This window comes from Rutidosis leptorrhynchoides, chromosome 4, assembly GCF_046630445.1.
Source record: "Rutidosis leptorrhynchoides isolate AG116_Rl617_1_P2 chromosome 4, CSIRO_AGI_Rlap_v1, whole genome shotgun sequence".
Classification (NCBI taxonomy): domain Eukaryota; kingdom Viridiplantae; phylum Streptophyta; class Magnoliopsida; order Asterales; family Asteraceae; genus Rutidosis; species Rutidosis leptorrhynchoides.
In genome coordinates, this window is record NC_092336.1 from 542,137,343 (window position 1) to 542,160,313 (window position 22,971).

At 38.2% G+C, this 22,971-nt stretch overlaps 1 pseudogene; it reads right to left on the reverse strand.

Annotated features, from left to right (window-relative positions):
- Positions 1-14,379: 14,379 nt before the first annotated feature.
- Positions 14,380-21,826, reverse strand: LOC139842635 (E3 ubiquitin-protein ligase UPL3-like; annotated as a pseudogene).
- Between the last annotated feature and the right edge of the window lie 1,145 nt (positions 21,827-22,971).

Genomic DNA, 22,971 nt, shown 5'->3' on the forward strand with positions numbered 1-22,971 from the left:
CAGGACGAAACTGTAGTGCATTGTGATAGCCAGAGTGCCATACATTTGACTAAAAACCAAGTGTATCATGAGAGAACCAAACACATTTGTAGCGACCCCGACAAATCGTCAAATGACGGCGTCATCTACGTATGGTCCCATTACATGGTCGTAAGTCTTTATAACAAAGTTTGACCGAAAAGTATGTCGCATTCATTTCATAAATAAGGGTGTTTCAAAGTTTACAAAAGTAGTTTCCATAACAAGTACATAACAATGTTTAAAGTTTGTATGAAACACATGCGACACGATTAAAAGTAGTCAAAAAGACGCTCCACGTATGCAAGTATACTCGACATCCAATGCAAGTATCAAATAGTATGAGCGGAAGCATGTATCACCTAAGTTCAAGGACCTGAGAAAAACATAGAGAAACTGTCAACGAAAACGTTGGTGAAATCATAGGTTTAAATAAGTAATTGAGTAATAGTAAGTTGAACCACAAGATTTGCAACATCGATAAAGCCATAGTACATTCTAAAAGTTAATATTCACGAACACCCAATTATCAAAGCTTAACGTTCCGTCCGTTGAATACCCCATCAATTAGTGCTAGAACAACACTGTTCCCGAAAATATATTTCATTCGTAAACGGTAGCGAACCGTTTGAATGAGGGTTTGTCAAACCCATATGGCCATATAACATAAGTTCTCGCTTACACCATCTGATGTAACTAATGATAATCGGATTGAGGATTTTCGTTCTAAACTCGTATGTAGAATGTTTGTTTTCCCGTTCTTGTGTTCACTTAGTTCAAAAGAATCGTTTATGTTTTCTCATCCCAAAAGTAAGTTTAAAAGAGTAAAAGTGGGACTATGATCTCACCTCGAGTGCACGAGTATAAAAGTACTTCAACAAGTAAACGTGTGCATGAAAGTTGCTTAGCCTTGACCTAAACAAGTAAGTTATATCAATTAACCGGTTACGACACAAGGTCGGGTGAAATGTGTTCAATTAGTCCTATGGCTCGTTACGACTCGAATAGTATAGCATGTGAATCACGTTGTCAAGTTTCATGCAAGAATCAAGTATAAAAGCATGTTAGAACGATTGTAATAAAGTTTGAGTTGACATTTCAAAACCTTACCATTAGAAAGGAAATCTTATTACGTTTCCAACGATATTTGATTCATCGAAAACGGAGTTACGGTCAAAAAGTTATGGCCAAAACAAGTTTGCTGAAGTTCGGATGAAACAGGCAATTGTCACGGCGCGACAAATTGCTCCGCGGCGCGACAAATGCCTATGTTGAAGGTCAGAAAGCTTGAAAAACATGTTCTAAAATCACCCTTTGGGCCACGGCGCGACAAATTGCTCCGCGGCGCGACAATGGCCGTGGCCTGGTCCCTGGCCTGTTTCACTTGTTCAAGGCTTGGTAAAATTTCAAACAAACGCAAAACTCAAACCGTAAACAATTAGGAAGCGTATCTTATACCGTTGGAAAGCTCTTTTGACAAGGAACACAACTAAACATGTTTCATCAAACAAAAACAACATTTTCCATAACCGATTTCTCGTCAAGTGATCGTTTAAAAGTCCATTTTCAAAGTTTCAAGTTCATCAATTGCATTTTAAGTTTCGGGAATCCAATTTACACATACGATATGCCGTTTCGAAGGTAATTAAGCATACATTACAACTAATCACTAACAATTAACATTCCATGGCATTCAAGCATCAAAAGTTCATGTCAAGAACTATCAAACCCTAGTCAAACATCACAAAATCAATATTCATGTTTTTGAAGTTTTCTTAATCAACCTACGCATCAAAACGAAGCTAGTGATACTAGTAACACAATTAAAACATGCACTTTAACAATCTAACAACATTAACTCATCCAAAATCAAGGATTAAGCAAACCCATTTCAAGTTCATGCTAGTTACTCCAAAAACAACAAATCGAGCAAACCAAACATATATTCATGTTAGACTTGAGCCATAGACACTAACTAACACCATTTCAAATCAAAAACACGAATTTAGAGAAATCTAGAGTTTTAGAAATGTTACCCAAACGAGATGAAGTTGGTATCAAATTGTAGAGGATGAAGAGAGGATTCCAATTATGTAATTTGTTTTGTTGTAAGCCTTCTAAATCGAATTTAGATGATGAATGATTGAATTGGGTGTTGTGTGTGTGTGTTCTTGCTAGAGAGAAAGAGAGATGAGGGAGATGGATGGAAATGGATGGAGGAGGTGAAGTGGTTGACTAGTTGACCTAGTCACCACTTTGCCCACTTGTCAACTTAAGTCCCTCATGTTTGTAGTCGGGTGCGGGAATTAACCAAACGAATATTTTTAAAACGCTCGAGTAAACGGGTGATGTCAAAATTAAATAGCGGGAATATAATGAACGTTACTCACGGAAACTATTAATTTAAATACGAAAGATTATGTTTAAAAAAAAAAGACGGTGTTAAAATTAAATTTAACGGAAAAACGCGGGATGTTACATTATCCACACCTCAAAAGAAATTTCGTCCCGAAATTTAGTTGGAAGTAGTAGTTGTTGAATCTTCCTCGAGATCTTGCGTTTCTGAATTCACGAATAGATGAGGATACTTCATTTGCATTTGATCTTGTCTTTCCCAAGTAAACTCGGGTCCCCTTTTGGCGTTCCAACGGACTTTAACAATCGGGATTCGGCTTTGTTTCAATGTCTTGACGGAGGTGTCCACAATTTCAACCGGTTCCTCCACAAAATGAAGTTTGTCATCAATAGCAAGTTCTTCGAGAGGGATGACGATATCGGGTTCGGCAAGACACTTTTTCAAGTTGGATACATGGAAAGTAGGATGAACGGAGCTCAATTGAGGCGGAAGATCTAAACGATAAGCAACGGTTCCAATACGCTCCAAGATTTCGAAAGGACCAATATACCGCGGATTTAGCTTTCCGCGTTTCCCAAAACGGATTACACCCTCCCAAGGTGCGACTTTTAACATTACTCGGCACCGACTTGAAATTCAAGATCGTTGCGTCGTTTGTCGGTATAGCTCTTTTGACGACTTCGGGCCGTCCTAAGCCTATCTCGGATTTGAACGATTTTCTCGGTGGTTTCGTGAATGAGTTCGGGTCCGGTGATTTGCACGTCGCCTACCTCGGCCCAACAAAGAGGTGAATGACATTTGCGGTCATATAGCGCTTCAAAAGGTGCGGCTTTAATACTCGCGTGATAACTATTGTTATAAGAGAACTCGGCGAGAGGTAAGTGCTTGTCCCAAGCTTTTCCGAAATCAACCACGCAAGCTCGTAACATGTCCTCTAAGGTTTGAATTGTACGTTCGCTTTGTCCATCGGTTTGAGGATGATATGCGGTGCTCATGTCTAAACGTGTTCCCAACGCTTCTTGCAATGTACGCCAAAATCTAGAAACGAAACGGCCATCTCGGTCGGAGATAATCGATAAAGGTACACCGTGTCGGGCTACGATCTCCTTAATGTAAAGTTGTGCAAGTTTCTCCATTTTGTCCGTTTCTTTCATGGCAAGGAAGTGTGCAGATTTGGTGAGACGGTCAACAATAACCCAAATGGTATCATAACCGCCCGTCGTTTTTGGTAGCTTGGTGATAAAATCCATCGTTATCCTTTCCCACTTCCATTGCGGGATCTCGGGTTGTTGGAGTAGTCCGGATGGTCTTTGGTGTTCGGCTTTGACTTTGGAACATGTCAAACACTTGGAAACATAAGTAGCTACGTCCCTTTTGATGTTCGGCCACCAATATAGTTGTTTAAGGTCGTGGTACATCTTATTGGCACCAGGGTGAATCGAGTATCGTGACTTATGGGCTTCATCTAAAATAAGGCTTCGTAGATCCCCATAACTAGGCACCCAAATTCTTCCGGCGAAATATCGGAGTCCGGTTTCTTTAACTTCGAATCGAGAGGTGAGGACGTTCAAGTGTTCGAGAGAGATGTTTTCATCCTTGAGAGCCTCATCTTGGGCTACCCGAATTTGGCTATTAAGGTTGGTGTGAATGGTGATGTTTAAAGCTCGGACACGGAGAGGCACCGCTCTTTCTTTTCGACTTAAGGCATCGGCTACTACATTTGCCTTCCCGGGATGGTAACGAAGCTCGCAATCGTAATCGTTTAAGGTTTCAATCCACCTTCGTTGTCTCATGTTTAGTTGCTTTTGATCGAAAATGTGTTGAAGGCTTTTGTGATCGGTGAAGATAGTACTCTTGGTTCCATAAAGATAGTGTCTCCACATTTTAAGTGCAAAGACAACGGCTCCGAGTTCGAGATCATGTGTCGTATAGTTTCGTTCATGAATTTTGAGTTGTCGAGAAGCATAAGCAATGACTTTCGTTCGTTGCATCAATACACACCCAAAACCATGTTTTGAGGCATCGCAATATACAACAAAGTCATCATTGCCTTCGGGAAGTGACAAGATAGGAGCGGTGGTTAGCTTCGTTTTCAAGATTTGGAATGCGGATTCATGTTCGGTCGCCCAAATGAATTTCTTTCCCTTGTGAGTCAATGCGGTTAGAGGACGTGCAACCAAAGAGAAATTTTCGATGAATCTACGATAGTACCCGGCGAGACCCAAAAATTGACGAATGTGAGTAGGAGTAGTAGGAGTCTCCCATTTGCTAATGGCTTCGATTTTCGTTGGATCGACTTTAATACCTTGGTCACTTACAACATGACCAAGAAATTGAACTTCCTTTAACCAAAATTCACACTTGGAGAATTTGGCATAGAGTTGTTCTTGTCTTAAAAGTTCAAGCACGAGTCGGAGATGTTGTTCGTGCTCTTCTTCATTTTTAGAATAGATCAATATGTCATCGATGAACACAATAACAAATTTATCGAGATACGGTTTGCACACGCGGTTCATAAGATCCATGAACACCGCCGGTGCGTTAGTGAGACCAAATGGCATGACAAGGAATTCATAACTACCGTAACGAGTCCGGAAAGCGGTTTTGGAGATATCTTCCCCCTTAACCCTTAATTGATGATAACCCGAGCGGAGATCGATTTTTGAATATACACAAGACCCTTGTAGTTGATCAAAGAGGTCATCGATGCGAGGAAGAGGATATCGGTTCTTAACCGTCAATTTATTTAGTTCACGATAATCAATGCACATTCGTAGGGATCCGTCTTTCTTTTTAACAAACAAAATTGGAGCACCCCAAGGTGAATGGCTAGGTTGGATAAAACCTCGATCAAGTAGTTCTTGGATTTGACTTTGCAATTCTTGCATTTCAGATGGAGCGAGTCTATATGGTGCACGTGCTACGGGTGCGGCTCCCGGAATAAGATCGATTTGGAATTCAACCGGTCGATGAGGCGGAAGACCCGGCAATTCGTCGGGAAATACATCGGAATAGTCACTAACAATTGGCACATCATCGATGTGTTTCTCATCGGACTCGACTTTCTTAACGTGAGCAAGGATCGCAAAACAACCTTTACGGAGTAGTTTTCTAACTTTAATACTCGAAACGAGGTTGAGTCCGGTGCAACTCTTATCGCCATAGACGATCAAAGGTTCACCATTCTCGATAGGAATTCGGATTGCGTTAAGATCACAAAGAATGTGAGATTTCGTTTTGACTAACCAATTCATACCGATTATTACATCAAAGCTTCCTAGTTCCATGGGTATCAAGTCAATTTCAAATTCCTTACCCAAAATGTTCAAAGTACACCCCCGGTAATATGTGTCGGCACTTAAGAGTTTTCCGTCGGCCACTTCGATGGAATAAGTAGTATCTAAAGGGTGTGGTGGAGTGCAAAGGGTAGGAGCTAAAGTATTGGACACAAAACATTTATCGGCACCCGAATCGAATAAGCAAGTAACATAAGAATTGTTGAGAAGAAACGTACCCGTGACTAGTTCATTGTCATCTCGGGCTTCCTCGGTGTTGATGTTAAAGGCTCGGCCTCGGTTGTTGGGGTTGGCTTTCTTTTTCGGGCATTCGTTCTTATAATGGCCCGTTTGGCCACATTCATAACAAGTGACCGTCCTTGGAGGATTGGGCCCCTTTCGAGCGACGGGGGCGGTGCTTGTGCAATTGTTGGCCCTATGACCAACTCCTTGGCAACGGTGACAAATTAGCTTGTTACATTCGCCGTAATGATGTTTGTGGCACTTGTTGCACAAAGGTAAGTTTCCGACATAACCCTTCTTGCCGTCGTTGTTGAAGGGCTTTTTGGTGAAGGTGTTGTTGTTGTAGTTGGTTGATGGAGTGGCTTCCCATTTCCTTTTGTTGCCACCCGACTTGTCCTCGGCTTTAGGAGCCGGCGCTACGATTTTGTCAACCGTTTCAATTAGTTGGCGAGCCATGTTCATAGCGGCTTGATGAGTAGTGGGTTTGGATGACATCACCCCTTGTTTGATGCTTTTTGGAAGACCGAGCATGTAGAGCTCAATCCTTTGAGATTCGGGGTTAACAAGATTAGGACACATCAAGGATAGTTCGGCGAAGCGTTGATTATAAGCTTTAAGATCGTTTCCGACCGCTTTCAAAGCTCTTAGTTCTTCTTCAAGCTTTCGGGTTTCTTCGCGCGGAAAATATTCGACAATCATCTTTTCCTTCAAATCGGTCCAAGAGAGGGCATGAGCTTCATCGGTACCCACCGATTGAACATAGGTGTTCCACCAAGTGAGAGCAACACCGGAGAACGTGTGGGTGGAGTATTTGACCTTGTCTTGATCCCGACAACCGCTTATGCTAAAGACGGCCTCGGTTTGTTCAAACCAACGAGTAAGCACAACCGGTCCACCGGTTCCATCGTAAGTGTGAGGTTTGCACCCCATGAAAGCTTTGTAGGAGCATCCCTCGTTTGAGTTACCGGCCCCATTGTTGTTGTTGTTGTTGTGGTTGTTGTTATTGTTATTGTTGTTGGAAGAGTGACCGGCCATGGCCGCATCTACGGCGGTAGCTATCATCCGTTCGAGAGCTTGTTCGGGAGTTTCATTGCGGCGTACACGACGAGGAGCCATTGTTCCTTCAAAACAAAAGAATACCGTTGGTTAGTATTCTAAATGATACTAACCGTGATATGGGATAAAGATAGAGAGAAAAATTATCCTTGACCCGCCTTAAATTCTTTATGTCATAATGTCGGTATGTTCATATGAGTCACCGTAATATAATTTCCGGGAATTATATTACCCTAATTCATATGTGCATTCGACATTACATCATATAGTCAAGGTGGCGTGTCAATTAAATTATACAACGCAAGATTTAGATAGGATAAGAGTAGATATGAGTAAGAGAGTTCGAGTATAAATGCACAAATAGTCAAGTAATTCCTACGTCAAGTCTATATGCCGGTTGTAGTCTAGACTCACCAATGTACCCTAAGACTCGGGGTTGACACCAATGAACTCTAAATCCCTACAACCAAAGCTCTGATACCACTTGTAGCGACCCCGACAAATCGTCAAATGACGGCGTCATCTACGTATGGTCCCATTACATGGTCGTAAGTCTTTATAACAAAGTTTGACCGAAAAGTATGTCGCATTCATTTCATAAATAAGGGTGTTTCAAAGTTTACAAAAGTAGTTTCCATAACAAGTACATAACAATGTTTAAAGTTTGTATGAAACACATGCGACACGATTAAAAGTAGTCAAAAAGACGCTCCACGTATGCAAGTATACTCGACATCCAATGCAAGTATCAAATAGTATGAGCGGAAGCATGTATCACCTAAGTTCAAGGACCTGAGAAAAACATAGAGAAACTGTCAACGAAAACGTTGGTGAAATCATAGGTTTAAATAAGTAATTGAGTAATAGTAAGTTGAACCACAAGATTTGCAACATCGATAAAGCCATAGTACATTCTAAAAGTTAATATTCACGAGCACCCAATTATCAAAGCTTAACGTTCCGTCCGTTGAATACCCCATCAATTAGTGCTAGAACAACACTGTTCCCGAAAATATATTTCATTCGTAAACGGTAGCGAACCGTTTGAATGAGGGTTTGTCAAACCCATATGGCCATATAACATAAGTTCTCGCTTACACCATCTGATGTAACTAATGATAATCGGATTGAGGATTTTCGTTCTAAACTCGTATGTAGAATGTTTGTTTTCCCGTTCTTGTGTTCACTTAGTTCAAAAGAATCGTTTATGTTTTCTCATCCCAAAAGTAAGTTTAAAAGAGTAAAAGTGGGACTATGATCTCACCTCGAGTGCACGAGTATAAAAGTACTTCAACAAGTAAACGTGTGCATGAAAGTTGCTTAGCCTTGACCTAAACAAGTAAGTTATATCAATTAACCGGTTACGACACAAGGTCGGGTGAAATGTGTTCAATTAGTCCTATGGCTCGTTACGACTCGAATAGTATAGCATGTGAATCACGTTGTCAAGTTTCATGCAAGAATCAAGTATAAAAGCATGTTAGAACGATTGTAATAAAGTTTGAGTTGACATTTCAAAACCTTACCATTAGAAAGGAAATCTTATTACGTTTCCAACGATATTTGATTCATCGAAAACGGAGTTACGGTCAAAAAGTTATGGCCAAAACAAGTTTGCTGAAGTTCGGATGAAACAGGCAATTGTCACGGCGCGACAAATTGCTCCGCGGCGCGACAAATGCCTATGTTGAAGGTCAGAAAGCTTGAAAAACATGTTCTAAAATCACCCTTTGGGCCACGGCGCGACAAATTGCTCCGCGGCGCGACAATGGCCGTGGCCTGGTCCCTGGCCTGTTTCACTTGTTCAAGGCTTGGTAAAATTTCAAACAAACGCAAAACTCAAACCGTAAACAATTAGGAAGCGTATCTTATACCGTTGGAAAGCTCTTTTGACAAGTAACACAACTAAACATGTTTCATCAAACAAAAACAACATTTTCCATAACCGATTTCTCGTCAAGTGATCGTTTAAAAGTCCATTTTCAAAGTTTCAAGTTCATCAATTGCATTTTAAGTTTCGGGAATCCAATTTACACATACGATATGCCGTTTCGAAGGTAATTAAGCATACATTACAACTAATCACTAACAATTAACATTCCATGGCATTCAAGCATCAAAAGTTCATGTCAAGAACTATCAAACCCTAGTCAAACATCACAAAATCAATATTCATGTTTTTGAAGTTTTCTTAATCAACCTACGCATCAAAACGAAGCTAGTGATACTAGTAACACAATTAAAACATGCACTTTAACAATCTAACAACATTAACTCATCCAAAATCAAGGATTAAGCAAACCCATTTCAAGTTCATGCTAGTTACTCCAAAAACAACAAATCGAGCAAACCAAACATATATTCATGTTAGACTTGAGCCATAGACACTAACTAACACCATTTCAAATCAAAAACACGAATTTAGAGAAATCTAGAGTTTTAGAAATGTTACCCAAACGAGATGAAGTTGGTATCAAATTGTAGAGGATGAAGAGAGGATTCCAATTATGTAATTTGTTTTGTTGTAAGCCTTCTAAATCGAATTTAGATGATGAATGATTGAATTGGGTGTTGTGTGTGTGTGTTCTTGCTAGAGAGAAAGAGAGATGAGGGAGATGGATGGAAATGGATGGAGGAGGTGAAGTGGTTGACTAGTTGACCTAGTCACCACTTTGCCCACTTGTCAACTTAAGTCCCTCATGTTTGTAGTCGGGTGCGGGAATTAACCAAACGAATATTTTTAAAACGCTCGAGTAAACGGGTGATGTCAAAATTAAATAGCGGGAATATAATGAACGTTACTCACGGAAACTATTAATTTAAATACGAAAGATTATGTTTAAAAAAAAAAGACGGTGTTAAAATTAAATTTAACGGAAAAACGCGGGATGTTACAACATTGATGTACGGTATCACTTTATTTGAGAAGTCATATCAAAAGGAGTTATAATTGTCAAGAAGATTTGCACGGCAGATAATCCGGCAGATATGTTGACTAAGCCCGTTACTACAAACAAGTTCGAACACTGTTTGGACTTGGTTGGCGTTCGAAGAAAGTGATGAGCCCGGGAGGGCTGACGGGAAGCGGAGATTGAGAAAAGATAGCAAAGGAATGGAATGTTCGTCAAGGTGGAGATTTGTTGGACTAATTTGACTCAATTCCAATTTGGATTATGAGTTAGGCCACCTAACACATCTAGATGGATCACATGGGTGGTTGTTGAAATATGCATTCAACACATGGGATTATTCAAGGTTGGCCATGAAATGTCTTGAATTCACACATGCATTCATATGGCTCATTTCAACTATAAAAGGAAATGCTTGGAACTTCATTTAGGCATCCCATTCTTCACATCTTAAATCCCATCTCAAGTTACATAATACTTGAAAGAGTCTATAACACTCTTGTGAGAAGTATTGTAGAAAATAGAGAGAGTATAGAATTGTTAAATAAAATTCTATACGAGTGAGTTACGAGGGAAGTGTAATAATCTAGTGAGTGGTCCAAATACTTTGTTAGTATTTTCGGAGCCTAGATTGAGTGATACATTGTAACCTCGGGTTTGCCATATTTGCTAGTAAAATCCATCTCTGCTTCCGCCCGTGGACTAGGCCTCACGCCGAACCACGTAAATCCTTGTGTCTTTATTTATTGCTTAATTGTTCTATTAATTTCTCGGGGTCTTGAAAGTGCGCTAAATCACAACAGTAAATAACTAAGATCTTGCCATGATGATAGATTGACAAAACACAAAAGACCAAAACAATGATCACTCAAAAATGATAAAAATCAAAAAACAGAAACCATGATAGAGAATAGAATGCAGTAATGGAACATGTAATATCAAGAAATCGTTTATTGGAGACGATAACAGATAACAAAAAAACCACGAATATTAACCTAATAATACAATAGTGGTTCAAATACTATTAAGAATTGGTTTGCGTATCCCAAAATCTTTAGAATTTAAAATTTCAACAAAACCCTAATTCCCACAAAATCAAAATAATAATTGAGAAACCCTAATCTCGAAAAATAATATAAAATATAAATATAAATGTCGGAAAGAAGAAAGAAAGAAAGGACCTTGGGCGATGTTTCTGCGATGATGTAGAAGGGACGATTGGTTCCATCTATACATCTATCTGTGTATATACGCGTATCGTATGTATAGTCGGTCAGTTTGGTTGCGTAAATGTAACGCCGGAATCATTCATACGCGTTATAAAAATACAGTAGAAAATACGCGGCATAGTACACGGGCTAATAATATAATAATAATAATATGGAGTAATAATAATTATGATTATTTATGATTATAATTATAATTATGATAATTATATACAGAGTAATTATTATACAAATTAAATCAAATTAAATTATAGTATTAAAATTAAAATCATAAATTGTGCTCCATAATATAATTATAATTATAAGGATAAGGATTTTGCTAAAGTGGGTTATCGTTAACGTATTTCATATTGGTACAATTTGATAAATGTCAGCTATAAAATGATTAGTAACCACTAAGGTCTAAGTACAATCATATATATCGTTGGCAAAATCCTAATTATCATATTAAAATTATAATTATATAATTATAGTTAGGATTTTTCTTATGAGAATAATATTCAGTTGCTTTTCAAAAAAAAAAAAAAAATTCCTAAGACCTAAAAGCTATCTTTAGAGAACTAAAACATGCATTTATTCATTTGACTTTATTATTTAATAACTGCTCTATAACTTTTTCGCCCTAAAAACTTGTGCGTGACCACCTCATCCACTAACATAATCATTAATTATGCGTAAAATATCTTTTAACTATACCGGTAAACAAATCCTTATAATTATAACTAGAAAAAATTCGACCGCGCGTTGTTGCGGATGTATTCAACGCGCGGTCATATTTGTATATACGTTGTTTGGTACCTAATATATCTAGTAGGTTGGGTTGTTTGTTGGACGTGTACGTATATGTATGAAATATAGCTCGAAATATTTAGTGTTTTTTTGACGATGTCCGTTTCGCGTATAGTTAGTCGCGTTGTGTTCGTAAAATAATATCGAGTTGAACGGTGGTCTCGGAAAAATTTAGCTCGCACCGAGCGAGAATATAGGGCCCGTTATTTAGTGTTTTTTTAACGATGCCCGTTTCGCGCATAGTTAGTCCCGTTGTGTCCGTCTGATTTTTTCGAGTTGAACGGTGGTCGCGGAAAATTTTTACTCGGACCGAGCGAGAAGATAGGGCCCGTTAAAAATATGGGTGGAATCATTTTCTTTTGTTTTTTTTAAAATTATATATTTACGCTTTTTACCCCTAAAAAAGTAGAAAGTTCGGGGGTCGTTGTGTATATGAAGCCGAATTTGAGGGGTCGGATGTAGTGTGAACGCAAATTCAAAACGACATTCGGATAAGGCTGAAACTACGATTTTTTGGATAAGGCTGAAACTACGATTTTTCTCATGCATATTAGTATATAGGGGTAATAATTACCATTACCAATATAACTAATAGACAAAATTTGTCTTATTTGTTATAAATAGTACTATTTAATTTTTCATTTTTCACAAACCAACCCCCTAACTTTCATTAAAATACAAATCGAACCTCCTACTTTATACCTATATTATAAATTATTATTTATCCCATCACTAACACCAAAAACACCCACCAAGCTTTACCAGCTTCTACACTGCGCTCAAACAGTAGGACCCACATAGGCCACTACTGTGCTACATTTTTTTTTGTCTCCAACGATAAAAGAAGCAACTTTCTCAAAAGGAACAACCTTTCAATGCTACCAAAAGATGTCGAAAAATAATTTTTTTACAAAATAGATCAACTAACTTTAACGGTAAAAGAAGCAACTTTCACAAAAGGAACAACCCTTCAATGTTAGATGTCGAAAAAATTTCTTTTTTACAAAATAGATCCACAAAAGGAAAGACTTTTTTTTTAACTCGCATTCAAAACGGAGCCTCCGGCGCGAAGCGAGGGCTCCACAAAATAATAACAATAACAATAAAGATAAAAATAAATATTAATTAAATTATTACGAATAATTAATACTAGTAGAAAAAGAATTACGCCGTTGGTATCTGTGTTTTGTTTACATTATAATGACAACACATAAACTATTTTTTTGCGTAGTTGGTACCTAAATTTTGTGTATCTTGTGTGGTTGGTACCTTAGGTTAACTCTAGTTAAATTTTAATGGCTAACCCTATTCGTCCGTTTATACCAATTTTCCAAAATTAAATCAAATCTTCATCTTCTCCAAAAAATTATTATTCGGCAGTTTTTAACAAAAAACCAAAGTGGTTCTAAATCAAAAACTATTATATTATAATCCATATGAACAAGATACTTGATTAAGTTATTCAACACTTTCAAATCTAACACGTAACAACCCCACACTTTCAATGTCCCAGTACAAACGATCCTGAATTGGATAAGTGAATTACACCAATGCAATCATTTTAGTACGAGTACGTTGTAATAAATAACAACAGAAAATTAGGAAGGCAAGAATAAACCATTTAAGTATCTTAACTTGCAGCGGATATTAGTAACAAGCATATTAGTCTGTGACAATTTAATTTTGTTATATAACGAACAACAATACAAATATGTAACTTTGGGATTCTTACAAAGTAATGAAATTAAAAATAAATTTAGTATAATTTAAAATAGTTTTTATAAGAAGTTGAGAAGATGAAGATGTTGAGTTTTGTTTGAGGATTTTGTTGGAGAAGATGAAGATATGAAGATTTTGTTTAATTTGGGAAAATTGTATTAACGGACGAATATACCCTCACATGCGTGACACATGTGAGGGTTTGATGATTAAAATTTGACTCTAGTTAGCAAGAGGTACCAACCACGCAAGTTACACAAAATCTAGGTTCCAACTACGCAAAGAAAAAAGTTTAGGTGTTGTCATGACAATGTAAACAAACCATATGTACTAACGGCGTAATTTTTTCATACTAGTACTATCTAGTCAAAACTATAAACGATAGTATTATATTATTTTGTAGAACATTTTGTATTCACAGACATCTCACTCTTTCTTTGAGTAGTATAGTACTCCGTATAATCAAAGAATCAATATTATCTTATTACTGGTTCAAATTAAAAAAAAATTAAGCAGCAAAGTGCAATTTATTACCGGGAATTTCCTACTAAAAAAAATGAGGAATAAATACTTTGACAATATCAATAAAAATAAAGACGTTACCATCAACAATGAGTATAACAGTAGGAGATGCATCGTTTAATATTTTTCGTTTAATATTTCCAAGAGGCATTTAACTGAAAATAAACAAAAATAACAAAATGAGCATAACAAGAGAAGCAAATACAATACAATAGTTCCAAAATAAGGTTTGCATAAACAAAAAATTGAAGTAAATGAAAAGAAACTACAAAATGTACGATGGTTGATTGTAAAATGTCAACAACCCATTCAAGTTGTAGGCACAAGAAGTTATACGATATTCCACTATTTATTTACAAAACCATTCGTCTACTGAATAATAAAAACAGCTCGCCAAATTCTTATCTTCTCTTTGAGCCTTTTTTAACAAGCCATGACCAATCATTTCTGATCCACATTTGCATCCAACTGCTCAACAAATAGAACCCATTCAAAACACATACAAGGCAAAGCAGCAATCATAACACCAAATAAAACCATAATTTTGCAAAAATTATGACATGGTTTTAGTAAAAAACAAGATAAGAATATCATCGGATCGAGATATTTGGAAGAGCAATGGTAAAATGACTACGCAAGCATTATTTATACAGATTCAAGTGTCACAAATTTAAAGAAAAACTGACCTTAACCATAACTATGCCATCACTGACGGTGACAGTTGGGGAAGGCGCGAAAAGAAACCCTTTATTGAGCCCCAATTATGCAACAAGCTATCAAGAGATTCTTGGATACAATATACACACAACTGGGTTAGTTTCAAATGAAACCTCCTTATGACAAATCAAATGATCCCTGTCCTTCACTAATAGCATAAACAAGTTTCTTGAACATGATCTCCTGCGCACACGAATTCACTACTGGTTAGACAAAGAAGCATGTAAGACACCAGTATTAATTTAGAACAAAGAGTAGATATGCGAGTAACTGGGTTCATGTATCTTTCAAGTGTAAACTGGATGTATACCCAATACTTTTTTAAAGCTGGGTATCAGCAAGCAATGGGTCAATTCGGGTAGATATTGCATCCCTAATGAGTCATCAATCACAAAAAGAATATACAACTAACTCTAAAGCAAAACCAGATGAGTGATTTCGATGCACAACACACAGCATACTGAAATAATGTGCTTTCCGCAATCACATCTAACGGCTTGGAGAAGTAATCATCGTATATAACAAGTTCAAAAATACTGAACAAACAATTTCCATCCAAACCCATCTCTATGAATTTAGCGCAGCGCGTATTAAAATACAACTGTTTTACATAACCTATTATGAGCCTTACCCGACTGAATTGACCCATCAATTTATATCCCATGAAAAGTACAATGTTGGCCTGGTTACACAGCCTTGTTAGGCCAAACTTATAGTATAGCTAAGACCATCTTGCGATTAAAAAAACTATTGCAAACAATATAGACACTACTAACGTCCCTGCACTTCCCTTTAACTCAAAAGTTGCAAAAAAGAAGATAACCCTGAATCAACAAAAGTTGATTCGAAATGGAAACAATTGCAACTTTTCATGGGAGGAATCGGGTATTTTCGATAATGTAACACCCTAGTAGTCAAGAATAGAAGTTTGAAAAGGCAGATATAAATCACATATGGGAACTAAAAAGTAGATTGTACCTTGGTGGAATACGGAGGAAGCTTTAGGTAATTGGCACATGTCATGACACTTGGCAAATCATCATCCGCAGATTCTGAAACTCCAGCAGCATTGGACGCCGTATTGTTGGCTGTTGATGAATGCTGTCCAAGAACAGTATCACGCATATAACAATCGTAATCGTAATACATACAACAATAATGATAATAGTACAATGGTGGTTGTTGAAAAGATACCTTTCTGACAATAGTCAATTTCGGATTCAACACCGCCAAACCGCCAGGAGGAAGACGAGGGGCGCCAGTCACAAATTGACAAAATGAACGTTGCTGTTCTGGATTAAACTCTCCCAATATCTCAAGCACCTAAACACAGCAAATGTTATTATAAACTATACACTTTTTCTAAGACAATCATATTTCAAAAAAGTGATGTACATCACTTACATTAACTATTGCAGGACTCTTGGAAGTGTATCCATGATCGAATTTTATATGTTCAACGAGTGTATCAGCCTGCATATAATAACATGTTTAGTTACGTTTTTACTTTCACAGAATATATGTTTAACAACAACAACAAAGGTTACCTCCCACAACTCTCCACGCCCGCAAAGTAAATAGTCCAACTCACTTGGAGAAAATATTTGTAAGGATGAAATGTCAAAGACCTGAAAGTCATGTGATACAAGTTAGATTGGAATCTGCAGATAATATCTGACCTGCATAATCCGGGGAAATGTGAAACGGCCACCAATTACAAATACACATCGACCACAAAAAAAAAAATATAAGTGGCACACTTGAGTAGCTGTGGGCCTGCGACTGTATATTGAAGCATGAAAGAGGAGGAAAACGGATGGGTCGGATTTGATAGACCACTATCTCTTCTATTTCGTTATATCACAATTAAAAGACATTAATTACAGATATTGTTGTTAAAATTAATTATAACAAATCAACAAGTTGTAAAATTTAATTAAACTGTCAAGTGTCAACAGCTTGTAACCTGCTTTAAAAAACTTATTTTAGGTTAGCTTTTATTTGAATTTTTATTTTTACTATTCGGCACAATTATGAGTGAAGACGGTCAAAATTTTACCAACTATCAACAGCAACAGAAAAAGTGCTCATTTGCTCCATCTACTTGAAGACTATCAGAACACAAGAGATAAAAAGGAAAAAAAAAAATATTAAAAAAAAAAAAAAAAAACACCTGATTAAACCCAGCCCTAAATGCTTCCATTTGGCGTGTGATACCAGTCTTGACAGAAGCATCAACGACCAGAGAAATGTACTCCTCCAAATTGTCTAAATCAACCTGTAAATTACAAAATAGATTCCTCAACAAGCACGATAAACAAATACAAAACAAAATGAAGAAAAAATCTCAAAGGACGCAAAAGTACATTGTCATCGCCTGTTTTAAGGATATAATCAGGATAGCCAGGAAGCGTGAAGTCCAAGCAAAGATCTTCAACTGGCGCCCCCCTAAACCTTAAGTTTAGAATTTCATTTTGGTTCTGTATGGACTCTAAGTACTGTTTCCGGCTAACAAGAGCTTGCAACTCTTGCAACGTCTTACCAAATTCGGCATCAAACAATGAAATGTCATGTAAATCAAGTTCCTGTAACAATACAAGCCACTTGTCTCAAAGCCAAAACAACATGACAAAAAAAAAAGATACTACAAATGGTAATTCCAGCCCATTTGCTAACAAACGGATTGCTTAAGCTTATATTTTGTCTCAATATGATCAAAAGGGTTGGATCAAGTGTGTACCTGCCCAACCACAAGCTTATAGAATGGTGCTGAAAGAGGCAGGTCCAAAAGCCGCCCATCTTGAAGTGCTTTAGCCATTACACGACCAAGAAGACGAAAATGTTCGGTTACTTTAGAAAACGAGCCATCTTCAGAAGTAATGGGCCAAGGGCATGGGAATAGGCCAAGGGGAGCTAAGATAAGGTCACCGCCACCCTTGCCAGCTGTCTTCTCATCAAGACAATTTGATCTCCACATTTTAAGTCCTTCCTTTTGAAGGTCATGACTTAATAAAGTATAAAACTCTAAAGTAGGACCAAGACCAGTTCCAACTTCACCAAAATATTCTACTTCAAGAACTGCCTTTTGGCTCGAATACATTTCCATAACTTTTGCAGCAGAATCCAATATACGGTTTCGTGAAACGCGAACCTTTTGGCGTTGTAATCTTCCAACCCTGAATTCCCGTTCGTTCGTAGATCCATGTCCATCTGCACCCTGCTGTTGTTGAAGTCGATGTAATGCACGAGACAACCCGAAAGCAGTTGAATAAAAATACTGACGTCTTATTTCAAAGGGAAACAAAAACGGGCAAGCTTTTGTTAACTGATAACACCATGATGGAAGACTACCACTGCAAAGTGCAAGAGCATCTTGTATTTGTCTAGACAATTTTGGAGTTAATTTGCTATTGATAAACTCATCAGATGAAACCCTAACACCAGTAACATTGAGATCATCGAGACTCGAGATTTTCCCTTCAGCGAAACTGTCAGTTGCTGACTGGACACGCAACCGTGGTGCCAGCTGGTTTAAGCCCTCTAACACGCGTAATAGAGACAATATGTTGTAAGTAGGGTTGTTCTTTTCCAGATCACAGGGTAGCTCCCCTTGTAAGATGCTGTCAAGAAGAGACATTTGATGGGTTCTAGAATCATTATTGGAGTTTGAGGTGGACCCCGGCTTTAGTAACTGATTTAGACGGGGTTGTTGAAACTGTTTGAGTGTCGGCTCGTTGGTATGTAATGGTATAAATGTCACCCCATAATCTGCTTCCATCACTAGACGCAAAATCAGTACCGTTGTACTTCTCATCGTCATCTTCATCATTAACAAGCTGTCTCTGAATGGCTTGATATATGGTTAAATGGCGGTTAAGTTGCTTTCCGCCTGAAGAAAATACGAGTCTTGGAGTATCAAGGGGACGCCCGTGGCGGTCTCTGCCGCCAGCCCTAATACCTCTGCCGTTAGCCGACGCAAGCCCCGCCATTGCGGCGGCGGAAAATGACATGGTACCCCTTGAACCTAAAGAGTCTGAGCCCTTATTGGCGGTACCTCGACTGCTGGAACCAGATGCGGGATTTGTCTGGCTGTCAACGGGTCGTTCTTCTGCTGAGTCGCCCAATTTAACATCGTGAACTTTGTCTGGCGTGCAAACAGCATGAGAATCATCCCCTAATACCTGCAAGAAAGAGATGCAATTGTTGGTTTGTAAAAGGTATTGAAATAATGAGTGATATAGTTAAGCTGTTATGATTAAAGAAAATGATAGGGCGGTATACGTCATCCTGATCTTCATCGTCTTCCTCGGTAATTTCTTCATCTTCAATGTCATCAATCTCAACTCGTGATATGTCAAAGTCATCATCCTACGGGCAGATAAAAATCACATGAAGAAACATAAACATAAGAATAAAATAAAATAAAAACTCTGAAGTGAAAGAAGAATAAAATAAAAACTCTGGTAGTTTTGATTTGCACAAAATATTCAAATGTGTCAAATTCCAATCAAAGAGTACCTCGGAAGTAGACTCTCCGTCAACAGATTTCATCTGTGCGTCTTTATCCAAAGACGCCCTTCTCTTAGCAGCATTCCTAGTTTGTGGGGCCCCTCTTCCGTCATCTTGACCTGGCTTTAAGACAGCTTTCCCCTTCCCCTTTGAAGAGCTTGCATTCTTCTCTTGAGGTGTCTCCTTTTTAGCTGAGTCACCAATACTAATTGCTGACTTGGATCTCGTGGACTGACGACGTGTCGCACCCGCAGGAGTTAACGGAGACGAAGCCCCAGCTCCTACAGGTGTGGTCCCAGAAGGATGCTGACTAGACTCAGTACGTTGAACACGTGGCCAAAGAAAGTCTTCCACAGCTGCTAAACTCGCCAAAGGATCAATAAGAACAATATTTGTAGAATAATCACGAAGACACTTTTCACCGTGTGCTCTGCAAAGCCTTAATTTGAACGGCTGAGATAACGCGCCAAGACCAGATGACAACCGTACGTTACCAGTAGATGATCTAGCATTCTGACTCAAAACAACCGGGAAACGTTCTAAAGATGTTAAAGCAAATTGAAGCTTCTGAACAAGAACACTCATAGGAGCATGTTTTCCCTCGTTAACACTTAACGGAAGTGCAATTTCTATAAACGACGTGTATCTTTTAATAGCTAGTTGGCGTAACTTAGACAAGTCGGTTTCGGATACTTTTTCTTTTGAAAAGTATCCACAAGAAAAGTAGTTCAATAAAGCAGATACAACACCACTACCAATGAATTCAAACGTAGAAACACCGTCATCTTTCGTTAGCTCGTTAAGCAACTCGGTTATCACTCCTAACAAGTTATCTTCCTTTACAGGTGAAAAATCAGTAAACTTGGGACCAAAAGCTTTTGATTTCCCTTTCGATTTCATCTTTTGATCATCCACAGCAGAACCCAACTTCTTACAAAGATTTTTCAAATGTAGAAGATCATCTGTAACCCCAACTTCAGTTGATCCGGGTTCAGAAGGAAAGTATTTATCTTTGAAAGCTTTTGCACTTGTACTAACCGCCAATCGAATACTAGAACTAACGCCCGGTAATTCTTGATTGTTTCCAAGGGAGCCCGAGTTTTTTTATATCTTCAGCAGCATTTACATTTACATCAGTATTGGAATTACCAATGCGGTGTCGATAACGCCTCGAATGTGATGAAGATCCAGGTATAGAATCATTAACCTTCTCATTTGACAATGGTGAAGAAATAACATCACCAGATGATAATCCAGCAAGCGTATCGATTGCATGAACGACACCTTCTCTCACGAACATCTTACTGAAAGTTTCCGGAAGCTTCTCCATTAGTATCTCCGCAATTTGAAGCGACGGTACCAACACTTGCGGGTCCTTCCACGCCAAAACCCCAGCCAAGAAACTGCATCTCACAACATTTATTTTGTACAATCATATCATATAATATATAATATATATATATATATATATATATATATATATATATATATATATATATATATATATATACAAATATACAATTACAATGCAATCACCACCCACAAACCTTGATATGTTTGCCACGCCAAGTAGAGACTGGATCATATCAGCACTACTAAAGTACATCAACTTGCCGATAACCGAAAGACATTTGTGACGCACAGGTGCATTTACACTGGACCCGTACACCTGCAAGACATAAAATGTCAATTTGTTTTCATGAGTTGATGCAGTTAACAACTACATTGTCTCTCTTTGAAACTAACCTGAATCAAAACAGGAAGCAGATCCATCCCAAATTGCTGCAAAAGTTCGGGCTGATCGGTTAACAATTTCTCACGAGCTGATACCTCAGGTGCACCATCACTCAAGTCTTCCTGCTTAATAGAAGTTCCAGCCGATGTCTTCTTTATAAGAGACCCTTTGACAAATACATTACTAGTAGTAGGAAGAGTAATGGTTCCGTTAGACAAAGGAGGAAGAAGCTCGTTTGCCAAATTGACAATCTCAAAAATCTGTACACGAAAATAAACAACTTTCTCAACACACATACACATTGTTATTATATGTTGAAAGCTAAAGGTGGGTCCTACATAAGTACCTGCTCTGGTGGTCTACTCAAGGCAGGTGACACAGACATTGTTGCAACGAGACCAGAACCTGATAATATATCTTTCAGAATACCACTGATTCCTAAATGGAGCAAAGTTTTAGATCCTAAAGGGGAGCCACTTGCACATGTAGACAGCAATCGGATTAAGCCCTGCAATGCTTCACATTTAATACTGCAGCCCGATATGGTAATACTATATTTACAAGAAAAACATAATACTGATATACCGTGTATGTAGATGTACTAAGAGATGCTTGTCCACCTCCAGAAGAACTAGTTGAAATGAGAGTAGCTGCTTGCTTAACCAATCCATGTACACAAAGCTCATAGTGACTCTGAGGCTAGCATTAACCTCCATGATTTTGCCAGGGTCCTCGGGTTCAACACAGAACATGAAGGCTAAATCAACCAGCCACCCACTCGTGTTCGTGTCTTCTGAAGTAATCAATGAAGATACTATCCGTAAACATTCGAGGTTTTAATCAAGAGGGGAAACGAGGATGGTTCAGTCAACTAATTCGTGATTCCAATCCCATAATTGCTGCCGTGCAGGAAACTAAACGAAAGAAGTTCAGTGACATTTGGATTGAAAACGTTTGGGGCTCTCAACACGCGAAGTATGCAGTCAAAGAAAGCAACGGGAGATCTGGAGGCCTTTTATTGATTTGGGATGATAGCATCTTTCGAGTAGATAGTGCGGTGGAAGGTGAATTCTTCGTTGCAATCAAAGGTAAACTTTCCAATTATGATTCCGAAATTGTGATTGTTAATGTCTACGGCCCCCATTGTGATACGAAAAAAGGCGATTTTGGGATAGCTTAGAGGTGCTTTTGGCGTATAATAATGTTGCGTGGGTATTCTGTGGTGATTTTAATGAGGTTAGGAATGTTAACGAAAGGGAAAACACAAAATTCATACCCAATCGTGCGGCTAGATTTAACAATTTCATCACCAACAATGGCCTGATCGAAATCCCATTAGCGGGCAGAAGGTTCACAAGAATTAGCGATGATGGGCTGCGTTTCAGTAAGTTAGATCGTTTTCTTGTCTGTGATAAATTTGTCACGTTATGGAATGATTTTTCTATTCATGCATTAGACAGGAACCTATCCGATCACACCCCATTGATTCTTAAGAATGGATTGTCTGACTTCGGGCCCAAGCCCACACGAGTGTTCAATGCCTGGATCGAATCTGAAAAATCGGCCCAAATTATTGCCCAGACCTGGAATCAACCTATTGACGTCTGCAGACCAGACACAGCTTTCAGAATCAAACTTAAAAATGTTAAGTCTAGACTCAAGATCTGGAGCAGCAACAACTTCGGTAAGTTAGATTCCGAATTAAAACAGCTGAATGATATATGTAACCTTTTAGTGAAAACGAAGTTTGGCTAGCTATCAAAGATTGTGACGCTTCGAAGGTACCCGGTCCCGATGGATTCAATTTCTACTTTTATCATAAATATTGGGATGTGATCAAAGAAGATTTGATGAAAGCGATTCAATGGTTTTGGAGTAGTGGTGATATCACATCAGG